This window comes from Diabrotica virgifera, chromosome 2 (genome assembly GCF_917563875.1).
Source record: "Diabrotica virgifera virgifera chromosome 2, PGI_DIABVI_V3a".
Classification (NCBI taxonomy): domain Eukaryota; kingdom Metazoa; phylum Arthropoda; class Insecta; order Coleoptera; family Chrysomelidae; genus Diabrotica; species Diabrotica virgifera.
The window spans coordinates 50,354,178-50,375,020 of record NC_065444.1 but is presented as its reverse complement, the minus strand read 5'-3'; the positions used below and the strand labels follow the sequence as shown (position 1 = coordinate 50,375,020).

Here is a 20,843-nt window from a genome sequence, read left to right as displayed (position 1 = left end):
GATTCTTTAGACATGTCCCTCGTTGTTATATCGCCGGCGATTGAGGATTCTTGAAGCTCCCGGAGAGAGGACGGTGATCTTTATCCCAAAAACTAGAATAGGGAACTTGCACATTTTTTTTATTAGATAATAATGTTCAGTTTTGTTTAAAAATGAGATTTCCAAAATTTCACGCTTCAAAAACTCGTAATAACTTAGAAATACATATTTAAAGTCTTCTGCGGTATAAAATAGTTCAAACGGCCCGTGACGTCACATAGTTTTGCATTAGTTTTGATTATGGTTATATTTCGCTGTGTCTAGGTACACGCTAACGTGTACGAAAATAAAAAAGTTAGGACGCGAATTAAACTTCATCAAGCCAGTGACATCATTATTTGGCTTGCCCAGTAACTATATATTTTGGTACATGCTATTTTGATATGTTTAGTGTTTGTTTAATAGAAAAATATTTGTTAAGGGAAGGGAAGCAGAACTATTCAGATGTTTCAAACTTAATTTTAATAAATCAATGTATATAATATATAAAAGTATATATTTAGGTTAGCAAAATAATTATATGTATTTAGTTGACATGACATGTAGGTACAAAATATTGTTAAAATAATTTTTATACGTAAGTGAATTATTATAATCAACTATGCTAAATACAAAATAAGACACAATTTAACTAAAAAATTATTTTATTAACGTTTCGACGTCCAAATCGGATGTCATTGTCAAAATACAAAAATTAGTCAGATTAAATAAATTATTAGAAAAAATTTTTTACTATGCAACAACATTTTTGTTTAACTTAATAATATATTGTATTTTGACAACGACATCCGGTTTAGACGTCGAAACGTTAATAAAATCAATTTTTTTAGTTAAATTGTGGCTTGGTTCCCATTTAGAATAGTTGATTACAAAAATGCCACAAAGATAATAGCTTCAGAACAAGTTAATTATTATTGTGAAAGCTTTAGGTCTTCCTTTTATTTTAATCTTGGCCGGTAATACTATTTTATTTATAACTAAAAAAATATATATTAATTTATAGTCTCTTATCTTTTTCGTACTGTTTTGAAATGTTCTTAAACTCATTAAAAGAACTAAATAATTGTCCACACTCCATAGTTAATTTAAAAACAAACACTAAACCAGTGGTTCCCAACCTTTTTCGGCCTACCGCCCATTTTTCCAAAAATAAAATACTTAACGCCCCCCTTAAAAAACTCTTCCATTCTTAAAATTAGTAACGCACTTTCATTCACAATTGTATTACCTTTTTTGGGTCAAAGGTTACCTTAAATATGATTCGACGGCCCCTTAACTAATCCAAGCAACAACAAATTTAAAAAAAAATGTTTTATTCAAAAATACAGTATTCATGTATTGATCAAACTTTAACTTAAATGGGATACGGACGTTTCGCCCCCGCCGTTTCGCCCCCGACCGTTTCGCCCCCGCCGTTTCGTCCCCAGCCGTTTCGCCCCCGAACCGTTTCGCCCCCGACCGTTTCGCCCCCGCCGTTTCGTCCCCAGCCGTTTCGCCCCCGACCGTTTTGCCCCCGACCGTTTCGCCCTCGACCGTTTCGCCCCCGCCGTTTCGTCCCCAGCCGTTTCGCCCCCGAACCGTTTCGCCCCCGGGATTTTACCTTACATTTTTAACTAGTTGCATTGAGTTATAAATACAATGTTAGTAATACATATACCTATTGATCATTTTTTTTTGTTTGTTTTACTGTAACTACCTTTAAATTATAGTTAACTAAAACTAACGGTTCGATTTATATACGATATTTATTTGTACTTCATTTTGCATGTCGGTAAAGTTAGCAGCACCATTTCAAAGACCGAATTCCGACTAAGACTATAATTTATTGCTAATTTATTACCGAAAGAAAAAAAATTATTGCTGTAGCCGTTTCCAAGAAACAGTGGGTGCTGCTAGCTTTACGGTAAAAGCTACATCTTGGCAAGGAAAAAGGGTACAGGGCCAATCTTGGCGACATATTTTATTACTAATTATTTTTAATAATTCTGTCAAAATTCCGTCCTGTCAATTCTGTAAATATTCTGGACGCTACCGGAGATGACCCTGGAACGAAAAAATAAACAAGAACCAAAAGTGGTCTACGAAAACACCATGGTTTACACTTGAGGTTAAAAGAAATGTCACCAAAAAAAAAGAAAACTTTCCTAAAATATAGGTCAGAAAAAAACGAAAGAATCATATGAAGACTATAGGGTAAGAACTGAAACTCATCAATTGGTAAGAAAAACAATAACAGATTACTGGGAAAGATTCACAAAAAGACTAGAGGATGGATTTCTCTGGACAACAGAAACAAGTAAGGCTCTTTATAAGACAACAAAGAAGCGAAATGAAAGAACTAGTTGAAATAGAACACATAAAAGAGGATACATGGGTGGCCTTCCTGACAGAAATGTTTATAAAAGAAAACGAAAAATCTTTACCAGAAACGCCAAATATAATCAAATACCAAATTAACTCTTAAAATATGGTAGTGTACAACAACTGCAACTTCTTATTCATAAAATAATCACCACGAACAGAATACCAGATGAATGGAGAAGAACGATCATGCTGAGGTTCTTGAGGTTGACGAATTGAGATAAACGAACGTAACAACAATAGGGCTTTTCATTCACAGTCATTTGTTTCGAACTTCTGTCATATGTCGTATAATCCGTGTATATTCATGTTATACACGGATTATACGACATTTGACAGAAGCTCGAAACAGATGACAATCGATGAAAAGCCCTATAGTAAGTTGTTCCTGTTGTGTGAAATTCGACATTCAATATTGGTCAAAATTACGAGTCACCTTTTTGAAATTATTTTTGGAATAATCCAAATGATTTTCTTATTTCATTTGCATATCGTAGGTATAGTAAGCATTAATAGCCTTTGTAAAAAATACCGAAAACGCACTTGTATATTTTTGTTATTTGTAGTTTTTTTTTAAAGAATTTTGAAAATTTTAAAAAGACAAAAAGCGTAAGTTTGAGCCTAGCAAAAGTTCGGCTTGCGTCCCTTGGACTTTTTCGTCCGGGTTCCTCGCACCCCTTGCACCCCCGGGTTGAGACGGCCCTGATTGTATTTGTAATTCAATGCAACTAGTTAAAAATGTTAGGTAAAATCCCGGGGGCGAAACGGTCGGGGGCGAAACGGTCGGGGGCGAAACGGTTCGGGGGCGAAACAGCTGGGGGCGAAACGGCGGGGGCGAAACGGCGGGGGAGAAACGGCGGGGGCGAAACGGTCGGGGGCGAAACGGTTCGGGGGCGAAACGGCTGGGGACGAAACGGCAGGGGCGAAACGGTCGGGGGCGAAACGGCGGGGGCGAAACGTCCGTAAACCAACTTAAATACATATCATAAAAAACAATATAATAATAATATAACATTTTTAATGAGAAGGCTGAGCTTGATGTAATGATAGTAATCTGTCAATATTTGGTTCCATACTTGTCATCAGCAATCTTAAATCACCGCGCTCCACTATGGACAGTATATTTCTCTTCTTTGACTAAATTGCTGACTATGCTAAATCCTCTTCCGGCTAAATACGATGAAGGAAAGGCACTGAAAAACTTCTTTGATGCAGCCCATAAAGCTGGATATAATACTGAAATTTGACATTGCAGCCAAAATTCTTGATATCCATTTTTAAATTTCACTTTTAACTCTTCATTTGTTGACAGTTCTATCAATTCCTCCTGTAGTGATAATTCTGCTGTTTCTAAACTTGAGAACGGTTCTAGCACCCAATCTAGAATAATCAGACCAAGGATATCCTGAAATCTATTCCTAAAATCTTCTTGAAATGCTTCCAAGTGCTGGCAATATACCAGAATGTCTTCATCATTTGTCTCCACAGAGGAAAGATTTTGAAACTGATGAAATTGTCTCCGACCCAAATTTTGCCTATACAAATTAAGTTTTGACACGAACGAGGAAATAGTTCCTTTTGCTTTGATCAAATTCAAATTATCACCTTGTAGCTATAGGTTTGTTTCATTAAATTTATCGTATAAATCAGTTAAATAAGCAATATCGCTCCTAAATTTTAATAAATTGTCTCTCAAAGAATCATCTTTGCTTTCAAAAAACTCTAAAACTGAGTCAAAGAGATCATAGAATCTTTTTAGACAGGTACCCTTCGAAAGCCATCGAACTTCTGTGTGCAACAATAAACGATTAAAATTCTCGTCGTTTTCATCACACAGTTTTCTAAACAATCTATCATTGAGAGCACTGCTTCTGATCTTGTTAACTGCAGTAATTACATATTGTAGTGAACAATGAAGGCGATCACTAAGATTTTTTGCAACTAAATGCTGTCTGTGAATTACACAATGCACGGCGAGTATATTTGGTACCGCTTTTTTCAAATATGCTATCAGTCCGCGGTGTCGTCCAACCATTGCCGGAGCACCATCTGTAGCAACAGTTATGACATTTTCCAGAGGTATACCTTTATCTGTAAAATAGTGTTCCAGAACATCAAATATCGATTTGCCTTTAGTATCTGTTTCCAGTGTTCTTACAAATAACAGTTCTTGACAGATTTTTTCACTTTTTATGAAGCGAACGTACGCAAGAAATAAAGACTCATTGTTTGGCAGAATTGATTCATCAAGCTGTAAAGAAAACTCAGTAGTCTTTAAATAATCAGTTAAAGAACGCTCCACATCCTCAGACATTTCGTCAATTCGTCTCTGTACGGTATTATTGCTTAATGGAATTTTTTTAATAATATCAGATGCCGGCTGGTGCAGTACAGTCCGCAAAACTTCACTTACAGCTGGCAGTATTAAGTATTAATTCTTCGCCAATAGTATGGGGTTTTCCTGATTTAGCTATAAGTAAGGAAATGTTATAAGAAGCACGTAGCCCATCATCGTCTTGCTTTGATGCTGCTGAAAAGATACTAGCTAAAGTTGGACGTTTGAAATGTTGTTTTTTGAGCATTTCAAAATATGATAAATTTCTGTCTTTTCTGTCGGGATGGTCAAATGTTCTTGTAATCGTGAAGGTTTCATGGCTTCATTTGAGAAAACTCTCTGGCAAATTAAACACATTGGTAATGCCTTATTAGAAGGCGACTGAATAAAACCATACTTCAAATATTCGACATTGTATTGTCTGCACTTTTTCTTTGGATCGGACATACTGTAGGTATATCTGTAAAAATAAATATGCTGTAGCCACCGCTTTGATAATTTTAAATAATAAACTTTTAAATATTTTTTTAGTTAGCAAAATCAATATTTCAGAGTGGCGGAATATCCAAGCAAGTAGTCGAGAAATTTAAAACATGCCACAAGTAAATAAATATACACTGAGAGAAGAATTTGAGGAAAAATTACAAAACAACTTATTAAAAATTACCATACTGTACACATATTATAAAAATAACTTTATATTCAGTAAATACTTTATTTTTGGCAGTCTATGATCAGATTACTATTCAGTATAGTTTTTATTAAGATTTTTTGTACTTTTTCCCCAATTCTTCTCTCAGTTTAGGTAGGTCCTAATTAACTTTTTACTTTGGTCCAGTTTGTGCAAGTTGGTACTTTTTGAATATTTTACAATAACTATACATATAAGGACACAAATTTAGATTTATTACATTTTTACAAATACCTCGTAAATTACGATAGGGAAAAATAATAAAGAATTATAGTAAGTGATATAAATGCCACGTAGATACTTACCTTTGTGACAAATATGTATTACAATAAAATATATTTCTAATAAATGCACTGCAACTTTCTGCAAATAACACACAGAAAATTCACCACCCTGCTTTAGCGAAACAATCTCGAATGATTAAGTTATGCCTGACCATGCCGCTGCGCGAAGGAGAAGCCAAAATTCACTTAAAGCAAAAAGGTTCTACTGGAAGTGGAATTATACTAACCAAACTGAAACGTTCGACTGCAACGTCGAAATTGTTGCAGTGTTGGACTGAGTGATAAATAAAAAATTGCACGGTGCATAACCAAAATGCATTTTGTGCATTTCGTTTATATTTTCGGATTCACCTTCTCTATTTCTGTGTGAGAAGCGAAAAGCAAAGTTGTTATTAGAAGCAAAGAAGCAATGAGTTACTTTAGGGGGGCGGCAGCTGTTCCTCAACGCCCCCCAAATTTTCCTTGGGCCCAAAAAGCCCCCTTATCTCTCTTCAACGCCCACCGGTGGGCGGTACCGCCCCCGTTGGGAACCACTGCACTAAACAAATAAAAAATAAGAAATAACTGACACTCTAACTTTTTTATTCGGGTACACGTTAGCGTATACCTAGACACAACCTTATATTTAGGTATATTCTTCTACTTCTTTAGTTTATTGGCCTCCACCTACTTGGGTATTTGGCCAGCTCATCGTCGTGGAATAAGTCAAAGATATTTATATTCTAATGACATTTATCGTATGTCATTGTAATAATATATACCAGTTTGTTAAAATTGGAGTTTTATACTGTTTTTGAAGGAAAGGAACGAAGGTTTACTATTGAAAATAAAACCATTTTGTAAAACTACAAATTTTCTATGAATAGTTCAAAGGATCAAAACACTTGTAACGTCACATAAATGTATTTTCTACTGACGTTTATAACGTCTAATTTAAAATTCTGTTTACTTTATTGGAAAAATGTAAACGTAAAACCAAGTGACGTCACGACGCGTTTTGGACCACCTGTTTTAATTTGAATTTTGAATCGTCTTTAGGGGCCAAACGAAAGAAAAGCAAAACTTTTTGATCTTTGATACATGTTTTAAATTATATTCTGCTGTGATTTATAACATTTTTTTCGAATTTAAAAATGTATGCAAGTTCCCTATTTGTCTACGATACACATGATTTGACATTGGAGGTTAGGTTAGATACGTAAAAATGATTATAAAAAGCTGTTAGATGTAGAAATGTAATTAAAATATGATAATATGTATTCTTACCCCAAGAGAATATGGTCTGATGAAATAGATGGGACCTTATGGGCTCATCTCTTTAAGTAGATTAATTTTGCCCCTCCATTACTAATTGTCACTCTCATTGACATGACAGCGCAAAGTATGAGTAGATGGGCAACGATGTTCCGTATTGAAAGACAGATATCTACAGAGTAAGAATTATGTAGTACGTTCCGTATGATGATTTAGATTTTAGATGAAAATAGAGATAGGAAATAGAGGATAATAAAAGAGGGCCCCAAACAAGTTTTTAACGAAGAAAACAGGTTAAAACGAATACAGAAGATAATTGTTAATGAAATATTAAAGAAAATAAAGTAAAATAGTCATTTAAAAATAAAATATTAAAGATGTGACGTTTGTAACGTTACACACTCCTCTCACCCATCAGAAAAATTTTGAACCCAAGTGAGAAATTTTTCTCAAAGAAAACAGGAACGTTACAATTTCTTCAAATCATCTGTCTCATCTCAGAGCCCATATTTTTGTTTGGATTAAATTTTGTTTGTGTCTTAAATTTAAAATTGTCGACATGAATTGGAAATTCGACTTCGTCTGTGGAGACATCTTGACTTGCTGCTTAAATCTTTTGAATGGCCACCATACATTTTTTTTAAAGCAGTCTTATTAAATTTTTTAAAATAAATTTTAAATAACAATACCATTCCCAATGTAACTGAATATATAACAGGGTTAAAGTAGACATTTGCGGGCCACAATGCGAGACAGGAAGATAAAAGATGAAATGCTGAAATACAAAACTGGAGACCGTGGACAGGAAGAAGAGGAAGAGCAAGACCTCAGATGCGATGAAAGGACGATATTGTAAAAGCTGCAGGAACTTACTGGAAAAGCGCAGTGAAGGACAGACAGATATGGCAATGTTTGGGGAAGGCCTATGTCTAAAGTTGGACAGAAATGGGCTAAAGAAGAAGAAGAAGACTATTCCCAAACTGTTTCTGTCTGTGCTATTAATAAAGATCCAACAAATAATATTTAGTTTTTATTCTAATAAATCCATCAAAAAAGATTTCGATTTCATTCGAATTGGAGTCTTTTTTGATGGATTTATAAATATATAATTAATTTTTTTTATATTCGTTTATAAAACGAATATTACGCTTTGTTTTTGAATAGAAAATTGTTTCCTTGTTAAAAGAAATCTTATTTATGCTATTTATCATTATTTCTGCTTGATATGCTTTAATGTTTTCATATAAATTGTACTGTCTACTGATTTTTTTCTGTAGACTGGTCACATCCTACTATCATCACAAAAAGCTGAAATGTTGGAAAAGGGTTAAAGAAAACAGTTTTCTTTCAAGCATTTCATTAGATTAACGACTTTGATTTCAAAAAGAAATAAAATCTAGGAGTGTATTTATCATTTCCTAAAGACCTGAGCAGGGGTGGATCACTTTCTTTTACATCTATGAATCTGAACCCTTATCTGAGGCTATAAAACATTCAAAAGAAATAGTAAACAACCCATTAGATGTCTGGTGTGGGGCAAAACTCCCACATAAGGAGATAAGAGGTTATTTCTTCTCTGATTAATGTTTCGGAAGGAAAGAAACATATTTTTAGCAAAAAAATGTACGGAAAAATTTATTTTTCTGTGACATTTGGAATGGTATTGTAACGCTATTGTACGACTTCCTTTAACAGATTATGGAAGCGTTCTTGGATATTAAAACATGTACTAAAAATCGATGGTATTTTTTGGGAAATTTGTTTAATAATAAAAATGTCTAAGTATTATTTTTATATGGGATTAAACCAAATTATTGATGTAATGAAAATTTCTTTTTTAATTAACTAATGTTTGACGTTTCGATTTCCACTCCAGAAATTGTTCTTAAAAAAGATTATTTTGAAAAATTCTGGGAAGATTTATAATCTAGTTTTATTAGGCTATGGATGTTTTTCAAAAATTGACATACTCAGCCTAGATTCTGTAGGCCACAGCCTGTGTGTGGCTGAAAAATAATTTGAAGGTGGTGTTATTACCATAGGGATATCAAGTTATGACGTTTTTTGTGTTATTTTATGGTAATTTGTTGGTATAATCTGTATCATTGATATGATTGTGTAACTTAAGTCTGTAAGTTTTGCAGGGGCGTAACAGAAGACCCCGCAGCATGAAGCTTGCAGGGGTGCCCAATATATCACGGGCCCTGTGTGTTATTGTTATATATTAATTTACGCATGCATACGCAAAGTTTTTAAGTAGTGCCTGGAAATCTTCAAAAACTTCCCTCGATTCGATTTAGCAAACAATGCAGAAAAACGTCCAACCAAAATCGCTTACTCTAAAAACGTTATCGGTGACTAGGCGTTGTCTACATTGTCTAAAATAATATTAATTACCACAGATCGTGAGTAGAGAATGACAACTAAGAATTAAAAAAGTAAAATGAAACAGTTTGAATTTGTTTTCCCGTTTATTTTACAAAATAAAGTAGTACTTTTACATAACTGTAAATAATTTTTGTCAAATCTTTAGGCTAAACTATACGTCATTTTTACAAGAATCGAAAGATTTTGCTACTAATTGTGGCTTTCCCTTTAGTTTTAAAATCAAAAGGTTTGGTAGAGTTAAGAAGCATTTTGATAAATTCTTACATGATCAACGCATCTCAAACCCTGAAGAAATATAATATTATATAAGTAAGTATTATAGAGTAGGCGTGTTTTTCGGAAATCTCGATGTAGTCATTGAACAAATTCAAGCTGGATTTATAAGTATGTATGTACAAAATGAAAAACGGTTTTAAAGTCTTACATCTTAAAAGTGAATATCCAGAAGTTTTTGCAGGAGCCAGTAAATTAGTTGCTGCGTACTCATCAGATTTAAGTACCTAATCAGATTTTGGAGCAACTGCAATTTGTTAGAAAATCATTAAGGACACAGTTGGAATCGGCGAACTTAATTTATGAGGCAGACATAATCATGCTTATAGATTTTCATTGCACTAGTGCTTGCATCTTGCATATCAGAAGTGTGTCACGCGTACATCTTGTTTTCAACTTGTACTTGCGTACAATGCATACTTGTCACGACCGCTAATTCAGAGAGATATATGTCTAAACTTAAATTAATAAAACCATATTATCTTTGTACTTCGTAGTACAATGTCAGAAGCACGGTTATCTTCTCTAGCGCTTATGGCTTATAAGTATTGAAAACGAAGTTGCCCATCAGATAGATATTAATAAAATAATTGTAGATATATTCGCTGATAGTAGTGCACGAAGAAAGTTGTTCATCTAATAGTATAATACTATATAAAAAATATGACTTTCGCTCAAGAGTAAAATACGTTTATTTTTCACAATATCGAAAATTGTTATTATGAAAAGTTATTTAGAATTAAAACTATGTTTCAGTATGTAATTACATCCTTCTAATTGAAATATTCTGAACTATAAAGGTACTTTACTTTACTTTTTTGACATACCTCGTATAAAATTGATAAAATTTGATATAAGACGGTTGTATTTTAGGTTTTAGACCATCCAGAACTTTTTATTAAAAATCACTTTTTTTCGTAAAATTAATAATAAAAGAGTTATCAGACTTGAAATAACTGAAAATAATGTTAGTTATCCATAATTTTTTTAATTTTTTTTTTCAATTAGAAGGATGTAATTGCATATTAGAATATAGTTTTTAATTCCAAACAATTTTTCATAATAGCAATTTTCAATATTGTGAAAAATAAAGCTACATACTTTACTCTTGAGTGAAATTCAAACTTTTTGACATACCTCGTATAACCTTCATAAAATTTGATATCTGATGGTTGAATCTTGTGTTTTGGACCATGCAGAACTTTTTATAAAGAATAACTTTTTTTCGTAAAATTAATAATAAAAAAGTTTTCCATATGGATACTGTGAAGGGACATACTGTGTAAGTATTATATTATTGTATTATATTAATTGTATTTTTAGCCCTAGGCCTTCAAAGCTTTGTCGAGCTTTGTAAATAAATTTATTCATTTTCAAAGCAAACACTTTAATATCAAACATCTATATTTTTATAACTGACGTCATAATTTTAAAGATACTAAACCTTTAGACACATTAATTTTCCTAAAAAAAAACACACCTGAGAGGATTAGAACAAAGAAGTCCCCAGAGAATAATCCCTTTTTTTGGGTACGATTCGAAAATTGTATTCGAAAATAATTCATAAATAAGCCGTAGCCAAGTAATCCAAATTTGTCGCCAATAAATATCCACGGACAATATATTTATAAGTGTATACAATCGTGTAGGTACACATAAATCTAGCGAATTGTAAGTGATCATTTATATAAACCGGCGTTTACGTTTTCCGTAGCAATAACAAACTGTTCTCCTCTACGGCTATCTCTTTCTGGCTTTCTGTCCGATTGAGAAAAGCCAGTAACCAGGTCCGGATTAATCAAAATTCTAGTGATACGCACAACAGGCCGTTAAGATCTAGGAGATTTTATCAAATACAACCATAAGATTAACTAATTACATTTAAAATAAAAATGTATATCATTTTTATTCATTTGCAATGCGAAGCCAAACTGTCTTAATTTTTACTGAGTTCAGAGAGCGCAACCAGCACTCTTATCGACGATTTCACCACTTTTTAGTGGTTCGTCAGAGAATGCAAGATTGCTATTGCATTCTCTGAAGAACCACTAAAAAGTGGTGAAATCGTCGATAAGAGTACTGGTTGCGCTCTCTGAACTAAGTAAAAATTAAGACAGTTTTGGCTTCGCATTGCAACTGAATAAAAATGGTATACATTTTTATTTTTTATTTTATATTAGTATTACTCCTTTGAGTAACATATGTCCATTTTCCGTTGGAATTTACCAAGCTGAACAGACGGGGTCGTGAATTGCAAGTTGTAGAATTCCCTCTTGTTTTTTCGCTTCAGCATCCATCTGGCTTGCAATTTTTAGAAGCCATGGAGGTGTTACCAGGAAAATGGTCCAACAAGTTTTTAATTAAATATCTTTGAAAAATATTTTTAAATATTTTTATTAGGATGAAAACTTTGACTTTTAATTACATTTATTTTAAACAAAATTTAAACACGTACATATATAAAAAATTCTTAATGACTCTGAAGGAACTGATGAACAAACAATATTTCTTCATTCACTTATGTTTTGTGCCGTACTTTTCCAGTTCCTCGCCTTCGCGTGTTTAAGGTCTTCCTTAACTTTTTTAAGCCACCACTGGGTTTACATCTGAGACTGATTAGTTTTATGGTAATACTTCTTCTGGTAATTTAGGCATTCTTTTCGCTGCCATTCTTTCTACATGTTCCAACCTGATTCTTTGCGATTTGACGAACCTGGTAATTTGGTTCTTTGTACGAAACCATTAATTGGTTGTTGGTTCTTCTCTTTCACCCGTCTTGTACCTGCCTTCCTCCGAATACACGTCTTAATATTTTCCTTTCCCAAGTTTCAAGAGTATCCTCTTCCTTCTTGCTTTATTGCTATATTGAATGCTCATGCGTCGTAATTATATATGTTACTGTGGTCTAATTACTGTTTATTTTTATATATTCGGAGTTTGCCGTATCTAGAAACGTATTTTGAATTCATGTGGTCTCTTAAAATGCCTATTTTTTCCCTTTTGCTATTCTCGCATCGAGCTCCAGACTATCTATAACCTATCATAATTACTCGACCAAATGCAACACATAAAATAAAATTCATACGTAAAATGTTGCACAGTTGATAATAGCGTAATCTGTTTATACTCAACAGAGATAACCTCGCATCACACATTTTATGTATGCAGAATACAGTAGCGTGCCAATTTTGGAACTTCAGTAAGTATATCAGTATTTGAAATGTCTTCAAGCGAAGAAGACGTTATTGTAACTTGGCAGTTTTTAAGAAGACGTCAGAGAAAAAAAAGTAAAATGCGTCGGTATTGGATTCACCCGCTGAATGCATTTAACATAATTCATAGTCCAGCAATTGTTTTAAAAGAACAGTTAAACCTTTATTCTGAAAAATTTAAGGAGTATTTCTCTAATTTAAAGAGGATTTATTTTTACGAAAAAAGGAAGGGACCAACGTTATTTTGAGCGTAACTTGCTTACTTTTGCTACTAAAACAAAATTAAAGTTTTTTTAAATAATTTAAAAAAGTGTTAATGAGTTTTTCCCAAAAAGTGCTTTATTTTTTGGTTATTTCACGTTGAAGTATTCGATTTGAAATTTGGCGAGTATCAATGTATTTTTCATTACTTCTAACTCTTCTTTTACTAGGTAATCTCATACTTAAACCATTTTTTTCCTTTTTTATGGGATATATTTTTGCTAAGAGTGTTATTTTTTCGATAAAATACTTACTTTTTAAGTTAGTTGCAAGAAACCGTCTGAAAATGTGTTTTTTATGAACATATTTACTCGCAAATAACTCGAAAAGTTTTAACTTAATGAAAAATGCTATGAAACAAAAGTTGCTTAGAATTAGTTAGTTTATCCATTTCCGGTTTTATTTTGAACGTATATTTTTTCACCCTCGAGAATCATGAAACTCGCCCCCATGCTACCTATATATGTATATGCCAAATTTCATGTCAGTCTAAGTGGATCTTTAAAATTTATAGGTTTTGCATTATTTTACCGTCAGCGAACGGACTATCAATTGCCCATAAACTTTAAAATATCACTTAACTTAATTTGTATAAAAAATTATTTTTTTGTATTATTAGGGAAAGAAATATGAAAATAAACATGGAGAAAACAAAGATAATGATCATGGGAAATGAGGATAATCAAGTAAATATAGAAATAAATAACCAAAAACTAGAACAAGTAACAACATATACAGAAATACCTGGGTGTGAAAATTAGAAGAATAAGTCAACGAAAGGATAACCATGACTTCCAGAATGTACTACAGCTTAAACAGAGCATTCATTGGAAAGAAAAAAGTAAGCAGCAGGACGAAGATGGGGTGTATAAAATGATCTTTAGGCCGATCCCCACCTATGGTAGTGAGAGCTGGGTGCTAACACAATCATCGAAAAATAGAATAAACTCAATGGACATTAAGTACTCATAAAAAGTAAAAGGAATTACAAGACGCGATAGAATAAGAAACAGCACTGTAAGAGAAAAACTACAAGTCGAACGAAAAACACAAATACTAGATAAGAACAAGCTTAAATCCTTTTGGTTTTTGTGTAGAATGAACGACAATAGACAAGTAAAACGCGTATGGGAGGCAAAAGTACAAAACAAGGGAGAAAAAGGGAGACCAAAGAAAACCTGGAACGATGAAGTGGTAAGAATTCTGAAGAAAAATACAACTTGGACTGAAGCGAAACGAAGGTCCAAGAATAAGCAAGAGTGGAGACGATTTGTATATGATATAGATGCATGAAATGTATTTTTCAAACACCTTAAGAAAGGTTTAGATCCCAGGCAACCAAGTGACGTCATATAATGAAGGAAACGTCAGTTTTTGGTTGAATATAACACGTGTTTTTACATTACGTCATATAGACGTCTTTTGTAGGTGATTTTAAATACGTAAGATTAATGACGTTAAAATTACGTTTAACAAACGTTTTAATTTCAGACAGCCTAAGTCTGACGTCACAAAATTGGGAGGAGCTTGTTTGTTTGTATTGACTCCAAACAATTTCGTTTGGGTATAGATAACGCTAAATGTTCATAAGAAATTTCTCATTTATTGTTTACGTGGTTTGTGCCTTGTGTGATAAAATAAGACTTTTCATTTAGATATTTAGTTGAAGAAACGTGTAAATTAAGCGATTTTTATGTGTTTTTGCTCAGTGAGTTAGTTTAATGCAGTAATTCTTCTTGACAACTATTTGAGGTTATGTTTATTTGTTTTTAATTAAGCGTTAAATGAAGATATTAAGACAGCGTTAAATTAAGATATTAGTATGCTGGATAACTTGTTAATAAATTATTTATTAGTTTCATATATATGTTGTTTCAGTTTTGACACAGTAAGTAGGTATATATAACTAGTGAAAATTCTAAAATGTGAGGGCTGGTACAATCATGCAGAATTAATGATGCTTCTAGCCTAGCGCACAAGCGATCTTAAACAAGTGGTAGTACTTATATCTTCGACACATATGGGACGTAGGCCTATAGGTTTCATGTTATGTACCTATTTTTTATACTATTTTGAAACATCTGAAAGAGGTCACATTTTGAAAGTATTAAAGACGTGATTTTACCGACGTGAAAAAAACGTAGATACGATGTTTTAAAACAGTCACAACTATGACGTCAAATCGATGAGACAAATACACGTGATTTTCAACGTCAGTACTACGTCATAGAAACACGTCAATTGGTCATTTTTATGACGTGTTATCTACGTTATAAAAATGTCGTTTGGTTGCCTGGGATATAGATTATATATATAAAATTATTTACTACTTGTAAATATTAATCTGTAAACATTATATAGATAAGTCAACAATCATGTTTATGCTTTTAAGACTTTTTTAAGTTTATGTAAGTAAACAAATTATTGTAAAAAATTGACCTATAATTGACCAATAAACCTATTATCTCAAAAATTATAATGCCCTATTATCCCTCTTATTGTACGCCCTCAATCCCAAATACACACATCTGGGGTTCTGACACGGCACACTCGCCACACGGCATACTGCCCTTTTTTGAGAATCCGATCCCGAATGGTGTTTCAAAGAATTCTAGGTAGTTTAAGTGCATTGAAGACATAAATTAACCGCTGATATGTATTAGACCATGCTGTATTGTTGGCCCCGTTAGGTAAATTATTCGGATTCGTTTTCTTCTGCACAAACTTACTGAAAAAGAGGTCCTCATAATAAATCCACAGGGTGCCGGGAAGTGCCGCGGTCGGAAAATAGTTTAAACAATTTTTTTAAACAAATTCAAAAAATCAATTTTTTCACTTCGTAAATTTTTTTATATTCTTTGGGTCATTATGGACAAAAAAGGTCTCTTGTGATTTTTCTCTAGAATTGATTGTTTTCGAGTTATACGCGATTTAAAATTTGAAAAACGCCAAAATCACTTCTTCTCCTTTTAGTTTCTTGGCCTCCACTTCTTAGGTACTTGGCCAGTTCTCGTATTTAGACTGCAATTGGAAGGGAAGGGGATTTAAAATTTGAAAAACGCCAAAATCACTTCTTCTCCTTTTAGTTTCTTGGCCTCCACTTCTTAGGTACTTGGCCAGTTCTCGTATTTAGACTGCAATTGGAAGGGAATACTCATTTCAAGGGGTCTGGATTTTTCCATATTCCCTTCGTTAAATTCATTGTATTATGATTGTCAAATAACTATTTTATATTTTAATTTGAAATATTATTATAAATTGATTGATCGTTCTTAAGATTTGGTCATTAATATTATGTAGACGATTTTATATTGAAATGGGGGTTGGACTTCCTATATTAACAAGTTCCTGATACAGGTCAAGTTGATTTATTTTGTTGATTGGGCATTCAAGTAATGAGTTATACTTTTGTCCACATTCACAAAAAGGAGTATCACTACAATTTATTTTAAACCAATAATGATCTGGTATGAGGCATTGACCCGTTCGCATTCTAATAATTGATGTCAAGTGCCTTCGATCTACAAATGTGAATTTGTGGAACCAAGGGTTTGTAGAAAAATCACTTTAGTTTTAAACTGTTTTGTCCATTCAACTTTAAACTCATTTACAATTTTGTTTTTAATAAAAGGTAAAAAGTGAAATTTATATACTATTTCAAATTTATATACTATTTCAATGTCTGCAGAAACGTTTAAAGTCTTGACTATATTTGCCAATTTATCAGCCTCTGTATTCCCCTTTACTCCAGTACGGTCTGGAATCAAAGCTAAGATTAAGATATAGCTAAGCTAAGATATATAATATAACGCCAAAATGACCATTTTCAAGGCTTAATAACTCGGTTATAAATTATTATTATGAAAGTCAAAAAGTAACTAAATAAAAATTTAAAGCCCCCCCCCCCCTACATGATCTTGCAGAAATGTGTGTCATTAATGTATTACTAGTGCGAAATGTGAGTGCGAAAGAGATGCACCATTCCGGCAACCAATGGTGCATCTTACTCGCACTCACATTGACGGCCGCCTCAATACGCTGTTAGCGCTAATAGTTAAAAATAACAGTTTAGTAATAAATTAATGACACAAATTTCTTCAGGATCATGTAGGGGGGGCTTTAAACTTTGATTTAGTCTTTTTCTGACTTTCATAGTAATAATTCCTAACAGAGTTAAAGCCTTGAAAATAACCATTTTCGCGTTTTTCAAATTTTAAAGTGCGTATAACTCGACAACAATTAATTTTAGAGAAAAATCATAAGAGACCCTTTTTGCTCATAATATTCCAAAGAATCTAAAAAAATTGGTACGAAGTGAAAAAATTGATTTTTTGAATTTGTTAAAAAAATTGTTTAAACAATTTTCCAACCGCGGCACCTCCCGGCACTCTGTGTATTTGTTATAAGGACCTCTTTAAAAAAAAAAACGTTTGTGCAAAAAAAATGATCGGAATAATTTACCTAACGGGGGCGACGATATAGTCTGGACTATATGGGATGTTGCATGTTACAAATATCGTTCGGATATTGCTTTTGGTATGCGAGCTTCCTAAAGTTAAGCCGACTTTTTGGCCCTTCAACAACTTCTTTAATAATTAATGTGTATATAGCTTCAGTAGGTACAATAAAGATAGGTAATTGTTGTTTTTAGAACAATTATTAGCATAATGAAATAATTAGAATATTTATTTCAAATAAACAAACAACTTCTCTAATTATTGTACTATTTACAATAAAACTTTCAAGGATTTTCTAATCTAATCTGATACAGACATATTAAAATAACTAATATTATTCGTCATGTTTGCGGTTTTGTTGTTAATTCTCATTTCAGCCTCATGCATTCGTTATTCTTTCTTTTTCACTGCCCAACATTCAGTTCCGTACATCATAGCCAGTCTTATTGCTGTTTTATAGAATTTTCTATCCAGTTTCATTGGAATTTTTCTGTCACACATACACAACACACCACTCGCTTCCTTCCACTTCATCCATCCAACCAGAATTCTACTGCATGCATCTCCATTTATTTCCCCATTACTCTGTAGTACCCCCTGCCCCAGGCATACCCCACCTTTAAATGAACATTCCAAATACTCTGTTTTTGTCCTATATCTTTCTTCTGGATGTGCCTATCTGTGATGGATGTTGGCGATCATCATGGCAGCCTTTATCTTATCTGCAGCAGCGCAAAAAGCTGCACAGATGTTGTGTTTAATCAGGTTACGAGGTTCTTTAACCATGATCTTTTTCTTTTTCCTAGACCTCGCTTTGCAAATATTTTTCCTTGTAGGATGGCCTGTAGGAAGGCATATATTGATTCATTTCGCATAATGTGGCCGAAGTATTGTAACTTTCGAGATTTGATGGTGGAGAGTACTTACTTCATTCTTCCGAGGATCTCCTCATTTGTGACTCAGTCAGTCCACAGTATTTTAATTATTCTTTGTCCTACTTACTTTTAAACCTTTTTCCTCAAGAGCTTGTCTCTACTGTTCCAGTTTTTGGTCTAAGTCGCTTTTAATATTTCGTACTAGCACTACATCATCAGCATACATTAATCACCAGGGAATGTTACGCTGTAGTTTCGCTAATATCTGATCCAAAAATAATGAGAATAAATAAGGACTAAGTACCGAACCTTGGTGCAATCCTTCTTTCACATGAAATTTATCAATCTCTCCCAGACTGGTCCTAACACTAGTTATTATTACTCTCCTATACAATTCTCTCACAATCTTCTCATTGTGTGACTGTCGTTTTATGTCCCTGTAGCTTGTATATTGATGTGTATTTCCATTGGTTTTGTAAACTGGTACTAATATACTCCTCCATTCGTCTGACATTTGTCCATCTTCCATAATTCTATTAAATAAGCCTGTTAGTCAGTAAAAGTTATCATAAATGAAAACAGGAATTAATGAATACAAATAGTTAATGTAGTTTGTAATTGATTTAATGGTTTTTGAGTTTTAATAATAAAATCTCTTGTAAAAAGTTATCTAACAATAAAACACTGAAAGCTTGTACTTCACAAAATGTATTACAAAAATTACTGTCACTGCAACTGTTTGGTCTTTCTCAAGTGATTGATTTTCCCGAAATAGCTGAAGTGATATTAATTTGTAATAAATTTTGTGGAAGTATTCAAAACAAAAGTTTTTGGTGTTTTGTTAGAAAAAATGAACTTCCGTCAGGTAGGCGAATGAAGTAACTGTCGAATCCATAATTTATTTAAAAGTGAAGTGAAAGACAATTTATATTTCATTTCGATTCAGAGGCAATGCACAATCTACAGACAGCTGTTTATGTTTAGAACTTCATCAGTGTAGATTCGTGCCCGCCTCTGAATCAAAACGAAACGATATTGTCTTTGTAAGGGGTTATTTCAAAAATATATTGAAATCAACCATTAGGACGCTGCTGCGACATCTATTAAGGGGAAAAGCGCCAAATTGGCCTGTCAAAATTTTAAATGTGATTTAAATGTAAATATTCATTTTTTTCGAATTCTGAGAAAACTAAAAAATATTTTTGAAAAATTTAAATTGCGTTATTACCGAGGGCCGAAAGACCCTTAGAATAAATAAAAAAGAATGTGTGTGTACTTTGTACGCACGTAAGAAGTTATACTTCTATTATATGATTTCTTAAAAATAAATATACTTTAAACAGTTTGTTTTAATTTTTTTAAACACCAAACTAATTTTGTGCTTACCCGTTTCAAAAAAATTAAAAAAAAAAGTATAGGATTGCTCTGGACTCGAACTCAAGACCTCTCGATCTCTGGCCGAATGCTATACCAAATACGCTACGAGGACTGTGTCTGTATCGGTTCGGACGTACCTAATGACACTTCACGGTAACAAACAGACAAGTATAATAAATCTGCAATAAAATGTTTTAATAATACTCATCTTACTCCTGAGGAAGACAAATCCAAAGACACAAAAATTATAATAAATATATTTACTAAAAACACTAATATATTCTTTTCACACCTTTTCTTGCACTGATATATTTATACATAACTTAAAAGATTCAGCAACTAAACGCCATACTGTCTGTGTGCGCAAGCGCGCAGTATTATGAAATTTTACTCTCAATCGCGCCGAAAGAAGTATAACTTCAAAAAGTTCCTTTTAAATGAAATATGTGCAATTAAAAATCACACTAAATTTTCTCTTTTATTTTCACCCCTGTAACTTATTAAAATAAACATTATATAGAAGCTTTCAGAGACTTTCGGCCCTGAGTAGGTAATAATGTAATCTTTCATTATGCGTTTAAATTTTTCAAAAATATTTATTAGTCTTCTCAGGATTCGAAAAAAATGAATACATTTAACACACATTGAACATTTTGACAGGCGACATTTTGCGCCTATGCCCTTAAAAGAAAATAGTGAAGTCCCAGATACAGAATCCATTATTAAAATATAACAACAGACACTAATTTAAATCTGAAACTTTCCTTATTAGGGCCCCTTTCTGTTAACATCCTAAATTCCCTGCCTTTTACAATTTACAAGGCATAGAGACGACGAATATAGAAAGCGGAAAGAATTCTATAATATGCAATCACTTTCCGCTTTCATTCGTCTAGGAAAAGGTACGAAAACAGGTTATTAGTACTCACGACCTGAGTAAAGATAGAAGTGAATTGAGAGACAATTTATGTTTCATTCCGATTCAGAGACAATGCACAATCGACAGACAGCTGTTTCTGTTTAGAACTTCATCAGT

At 32.9% G+C, this 20,843-nt stretch overlaps 1 protein-coding gene across 1 annotated transcript in view; it reads left to right on the top strand.

The window, feature by feature from the left end:
* Nucleotides 1-20,843, top strand: part of LOC114327685 (homeotic protein antennapedia-like) — a 1,165,466-nt gene that overhangs the window by 88,822 nt on the left and 1,055,801 nt on the right. The gene's annotated exons all lie outside the window — the stretch shown is intronic.